The sequence below is a fragment of the Euprymna scolopes genome, chromosome 45, assembly GCF_053919585.1.
Source record: "Euprymna scolopes isolate OS-2025 chromosome 45, ASM5391958v1, whole genome shotgun sequence".
Classification (NCBI taxonomy): Eukaryota; Metazoa; Mollusca; class Cephalopoda; order Sepiida; family Sepiolidae; genus Euprymna; species Euprymna scolopes.
Genome location: NC_136526.1, coordinates 17,123,239 through 17,129,947, shown reverse-complemented (window position 1 = coordinate 17,129,947; position 6,709 = coordinate 17,123,239). Strand labels below are relative to the sequence as shown.

At 34.7% G+C, this 6,709-nt stretch overlaps 1 pseudogene; it reads right to left on the bottom strand.

The window, feature by feature from the left end:
• Positions 1–316: 316 nt before the first annotated feature.
• On the bottom strand, positions 317–454 carry LOC145269904 (U2 spliceosomal RNA; annotated as a pseudogene).
• Between the last annotated feature and the right edge of the window lie 6,255 nt (positions 455–6,709).

The following is a 6,709-nucleotide window of genomic DNA, read 5'->3' as shown; positions in this document are numbered from 1 at the left end:
TATTCCTATATGCTCTATAATTACATCGAGCCTCATAAATAACAAGGCCGATAGCCATTAGTCGCGTGCTCTCGTGTAATGAATGAATGCGTGAATGTAGGATTGACATGAAATTCTTAAAGAAAAACTAAAATGACCGAAAAATGGGCTGAAATGAATAAATAAAAAGTAAATGACTTAGAATGACTTTAATGAACTTAAGGATGAATTGAATGAGCTTAAGAATGACTTAAATGCTTAAAAAATAACTAGAATCCTTCAAAAAGAACTTGAATGATCTGGAGAATGACTTGAATGGCTTTGAGACTGGTTGTAAAGTGGGTGATCATTTTACATTAAATTAATACAGAAAAGTGATCCCCCACTTTATATCACAAAGTTACAAACATAAGTACAGCATGTAGTAAGAACAGATACTACACTTTGATCTTAGCCAAAAAGCCAAGAAAAGGGTATTTATTTGCTCCCCTACCGAGCAAATTAGGCACAAGGCCGATTTTTAATGTGAGGAGTGAAGAGAAATGGGGACCAACTCCCCGGGGAGTAGGGGAGCTGGATAGTGACAATGGGTATGAAAAGTTGCCCCTACATTGACCAAGGTCTTATATGTGGGGCTGCCCCCACATATGGCCTTTGCTTTTATAAAAATCGATTTTTTTTAATAAGCACAAAAGTGTCAATTTTAGTCATTTTAACCCGAAAGGCACCTCTAAGAGGGCAACCGGAGTTTTCCCGGAAAATCCATCTTGTTACTTTATTTACTAATATCATGTTTAATGTTTGTGCAACATTTCCAAAAATTTCAAGGCGTCGTTATTAAGTAAAGTGCGAACAGACAAGGGTGAATTTACAGGTCCGCCCTCCTTTTGTTGGGGAGGGGGGACCAATAATAATAACTCGAGAGGATTATTTTAAAATCAATTAAGAGAAATTGGAAGTCATAACATTCCTTTGATCTAACGCCAATAAGTTGTGCAATGAACAAATACAATTTATCAAATGTTTGAAACGGTATTCGATTAAGAAATCTGATCATAATTAGGTGACAATCCTCAGTATTGACCAAACGAGCAGTGGGACAATTGGAATCTGGTGAAAACTCGTTAAAAAATCTATACTCCCATAAATTTGGGTCTTTTTTTGCATTGATATTCCTATTAAAACCCTCTCTATTTAGGTATTTATTTGCTTCCCCACGAAAGTAAATGTGACACAAGGTCATTTTTAATGTGTGTGTGTGTATGGGTGGGGAACAAGCTCCCCTAAAACAAGGGTAAAAAGGGAGCACTCTATCCAAAAAATAGTAAATATCTCAGTATGAAGGGTTTCCCCTATACTGACCAAAGACCAATTAACTTAAGTGAAGCATCAAAACAGACACTACACTTTGATCCTGACCTGAAGGCCAAGAACAACAGGGTGTTTATTTGCTCGCCCACCGAGCAAATTAGGCACAAGGCCGATTTTTAAAGTGAGGAGTGAGAGGGAAATGGGGACCAACTCCCCGGGGAGTAGGGGAGCTGGATAGTGACAATTGGTATGAAGGGTTTCCCCTACATTGACCAAGGTCTTATATGTGGGGGCAACCCCACATATGGTCTTTGCTTGCAACATCTGCCGGAACAGACACTACACTTTGAGATATTAAATCTTTTATTCATGTTAAAAATACAGTAAAAATCAACGATGAACAAAAAACTTAGGCACATGGCCAACTCAAAAGGGGGGATTTTAGGGGTCGTTGGTCATCCTTGTCACTCCAGAATTAAACAAAATCAAAAGTTTCTCCCAGCTAGTATCTTCTTTCACCATAATACCGCATTAACCCTTTCATATTGGGGGACGTCTTATTAACTCCCACACTACACTTTGATCCCGGCCCGAAGGCCAGGAACAACAGAAAAAAGGCAAGTCTATTTTCTATTTATTTAAAAAGAAAATACAACTTGGGTCGTGAAATTGAATTCACTAGCAAAAGATGAAGCTAATTTGTATATTCTTTTAATCTTTCATTTTAATTAATTCCCTATTAGTTTTTTTTTTTCGGTTTTCTTATGGGATAATCATTTTTAGTTAACTATTACGTGTAATTATATTAATGCAGATATTCTACATGATTTATGTTTGCGTAAAAAGGTTATAGTAAACACGAACCTCTTTTTATATACATTTATGTATGCTTATATATTTTTTTTTTAAAGATTTGCCTACCAAACTCCTCTGCCATTTTTTGGTCTACAGATATGAAACTTAATATATAGGGTATTCGAACCCATTTGAAACTTTATATTTAGGTTTTAGCCAGGTAAAATCGGTGCAGAAGTGCGAAAATTAAAAAAATGGAATTTGCCAGGTGAAGGTCGAATGGCGGCATTATGACTATGCATGCGTAACGGAATAGCCATTGGTCCACGTTTTAAGTTTTAGCCTTGCAGTAAACACGTCTTCATAGCTCAGGCATTAATGTTAAAGGAGAAAGCAAATAGTAAGCTAAACGTTTTGGTTTCGATTCTCGGTGGCGGCACACAAGTTATATGTTTTTGAAACTTTTTAAATATGAAATCTGCATTAATCAAAGTATCATATTTAAGCGTATTTTACGACCGGGCAATGCCGAGCGGCCTGCTTGCAAATAGCTATGAAATTGGGTGAAACCAGAAAAAATACTTTCTATTAAAGTAATAGATGGGAACTTCACAAGTACTAGGACTCCTGATAAAACTGGACTTAGTGTAACATAGTAAGCAGGTATGCTTGATCTCATGATTTTTAAGTCGACATTGATGCCTATACATGATCATTCAAATATCATCTTGATCTGCCATGCACGGAAATTTAATGAAAACTAGGGGAGAGAGAAATGGGTATTTTTATTAGTATTCATCTCTTTATTTTGATCCACGACTTAACGTTAAGTTGAACTTGGAACAGATGTGACATCACATGACGGGAAGAGAGAGTGTATAAGAGGAGTAAGCAGTTGTTTAGAAACTTGTGAAGCAATAAATTAAAGGGATAAAAGCCTTAAATAATATATAGCCTAGAACGTTCACCCTTTCATCACTGAGAGAAGATAAAACAACACTAAAATCTCACTAAAATATTTTTCATTTTTTAAATTTTTACTTGGGGCTCACAATTTATTAAGGCCCGGAGGCTACTCAAAGATAAGAGTTAAGTGTTAGGGTTAAATTATCAATGGGAATTTATTCACATTAGACATAGACAGCCGGGAAGCCAACACATAGTATTCCGTTCGATAGGTGGACAGTTATAAGAAAGAAACTCTGCTCATGGAATTTTCGTTTAGTTTTAGGCACAGATAGCAGAGGAAATTATTGGCAATTGTTTCAACTAGGCGAGTATTTGTTGCAAACGTTTTATGGAAAGAGACCATATATTGGGGCTCAGTCGAGCACTTACCAGAAAATTATCGATAAAGCAGAGAGACGTGCAACATCTTTTCTGTGAGAAAAAGGAAGTAGAGAGACAAAAAGGTTATTGCCCAGTAGATTTCAAAAATGTTTTGTACTTTGTCAAGGCAAGAAAAGGTGCTCTTAGGAGCTTCACCCCAAATATGACAACAGGACTTCGTTTTAGAACATATTTGACTTGTATACACAGAGGATTGTGTTATGTAGTAGGTCGAATACAAAGAAAGTATTTGCTAGCTATTAATCTGTCTGCCGATCTATCTATTTATATCGATCTAATTATCTATCTATTTCTGTATCCATCTCGATCTATCTATCTATCTAAGTGGAGAGATGAACAAGAGATGAATGAGAAGAAGGTTGATAAAAGGCTGTCAAAACATGGCAGGGCTGGATCGTAAACAAGTTTACCGAAAGTATCTGGTCAGCTGACGGACCTACGTGTGAATTACGTGGATCAGGTTTGCTTGAGATCATTGGAGTTGGAATTTGGACGTTGAGCAGAGCAGACGGTTTAACAAGTCGCTCCCCTTCACTGGGGAAGGGGCTGACCTAGAATTAACTACACAAGCAAAGATATTAATTTTCCATTCTTCTGCAATCGACACCTGGAAATTGAATAAAAACTTTATAAAACCAACCAGCGTTTTTGGAAGTGAATGAATGTTCATCCAAACAGGTTCCAGCCTCCCCTCCAAGAACAAGATGAAGTCCAGGTGGACAAGATCAACGACAAGAGAGTATTTGTTAGTCGTTCTATCTATTCATCTATATATGTATTATCGATATATCTCTCGATCTAGTTATTTATCTATTTATGTATCTATTCATCTCGATCCATCTATCTATTTATCTATCTAACTGAAGAGATAAACAAGAGATGAATAGGAAGAATGTTGGTAAAACCTGGCAAATAGACAAGTTTACCGGAAGCATCTGATCAGCTGGCGGAAGTATGTGTATGTTACATGGTTCTAATTAGCAGAAAAGAATAATTGGAGTTGGAATTTGGACGTTGAATTGTTTGGGTGAAAACAAGTTTAAAATAATTAGGAGTAATCTCTAAGCGAGACAACTGACTACAATATGGCCGTCTTCAAGTCCAACGTAAACAAGTTCTTGATGAGCCGTTCCTTTTACTTAATCCAATTTACCAAATTTTCACTTCTAACGATTACTGTGATATTGTCCCTTGACTATTGTACACTCTTTAACTCTTATCCTCGAGTGGCCCCTCAGCCTTGATAATATGATGATTCCTTTGTAAAAAAAAACAAACAAACAAAAAAACTGTATCCTCACATCATTATATAACTTATTTACATACGAGCTGGATAAAATAAAAAATAAAAACTTTCAGAATAATTTAATTCTTTTGGAATTGATAAAAAGAAAACAAAAGATGAAAGAGATATTCGTCGGAAAATATTGTTTGAATAAATTGGTTTCTTTCTTTTGAAAACATTTTCTTGGCTTGAACGCAGAGGGATGTATCAGAAGGGCGGGTAGGTTTAAAGAATCTCCCCCACCCCCCACCCGCCAATAAAAAATGGCGGACATAAGATTAATAATTAATTTATTGCAATTTCAGTAAAAGTAGACGTAAAATACACATTAAAAAAAAATTCCTACCAGTTTTCCCTCATCTCTAACTCCGACACTTCAATAAGAACGGTTTTTTTTTATTTATCTTTGTAATCGAATACTTTCATCAAATTTTGAGAATTGCAAAAAAGTTAGAAACTTTCGGCCAAAAGACAAACGTGGCAATTCCTTTTCAAAAATCAAAGACCGTTTAATTTTTTTATATGAATTGGAAAATGATAATAAAATCAAAATAACATTAAGAAATAATTAATCTTTAATAGATAAAATGAAAGTTTTTATTCTGAGTCAGAAAAACTAACACTTGTCTGAAAAAGTGCGAGTATTATATATATATATATATATATATATATATTAGTGCAAAATTTTGTTGAAAATTCAAAGACTCACGTTTTCTTTTTTATAACCTTCGTTTATTTCCTGGATTTTTCCATTACAGACGTTTCATTAATGAGTTGGCATACTACTATATATATATATATATATATATATATATATATATATATATATATATATATATATATATATACACACTCGTAGGCCGCACGGAATTGCCCCGTCATGAAATATGCTTAAATATAATCTTTGAATAATGCAGTTTTCGTATTTATTATTATATTAAATTGAATCCAATATATAGTAATGATTTAAAACGTTTAAAAAAAAATGACTCATGTGCCACCACCGAGAATCGAAACCAAAACGTTCAGCTTATGATGTCCTTTTTCCTTTGACGTTAACGCCTGAGCTAAAAGTACGTACTTGCTGACAGGGCAAAAATTAAAACATAAACCATTAGCTATTACGTTACGCATGCATAGTTGTAATGCCGTTGTTCGACCTTTACCTGGCAAATTCCATTTCTTTAATTTTCACATTTTTGCGCCGATTTTTCCCTGTTAAAACCTTAATATAGTTTCACATGGGTTCGGATACCCTATATATTAAGTTTCATGTCTCCAGACTAAAATCTTACAGAGGAGTTTTGAAGGTAAATTTTTTAAACTAAAATATATACGCATGCATAAATACATATAGAAAGACGTTTGTGTTTACCATAACTTTTTTTTTGTCTAATTGCCTCCCCACGAAGGCAGAGTTAGGCACAAGGTCGGTTTTTAATGTGTGATAAAAACAGCTCTTCAAAAAGGGGCAGTCTGGTTAGTAACAAAAATAAAAAAAATATATCCGTCATAATGAATTTATCCTCCACTAAGCGAGACAAAAAAGTGGCGAAGAAAATGAAATGCAGCACGTATAAATCATGTAGAATATCTGCACGAATATAATGACACGTAATAGTTAACTAAAGATGATCATCCCATAAGAAAACCTAAAAAACTAATAGGGAATTAATTAAAATGAATGTTTAAAAGAATATGCAAATTAGCTAGATCTTTTGCAGATAAATCTAATTCACCGACCTATATATCACAAAGTTGTATTTTCTTTTTAAGCAAATAGAAAAAAGGGTTTTTAATACGAATATATTCCGCGTTGGCGATGGACACGACAGCAAATACGTTACTTTTTTTTCACTTTTTTTTTCTCTTTCGCGGCATGGGTTCGAGCCTGCCTGCCTACTACCACTTTTTTTTTTTTTGCTCAGCACACATCTCCAAACACCCGGGCAATGCCAGGCACCCAGACTAGTTAACATATAAATTTTA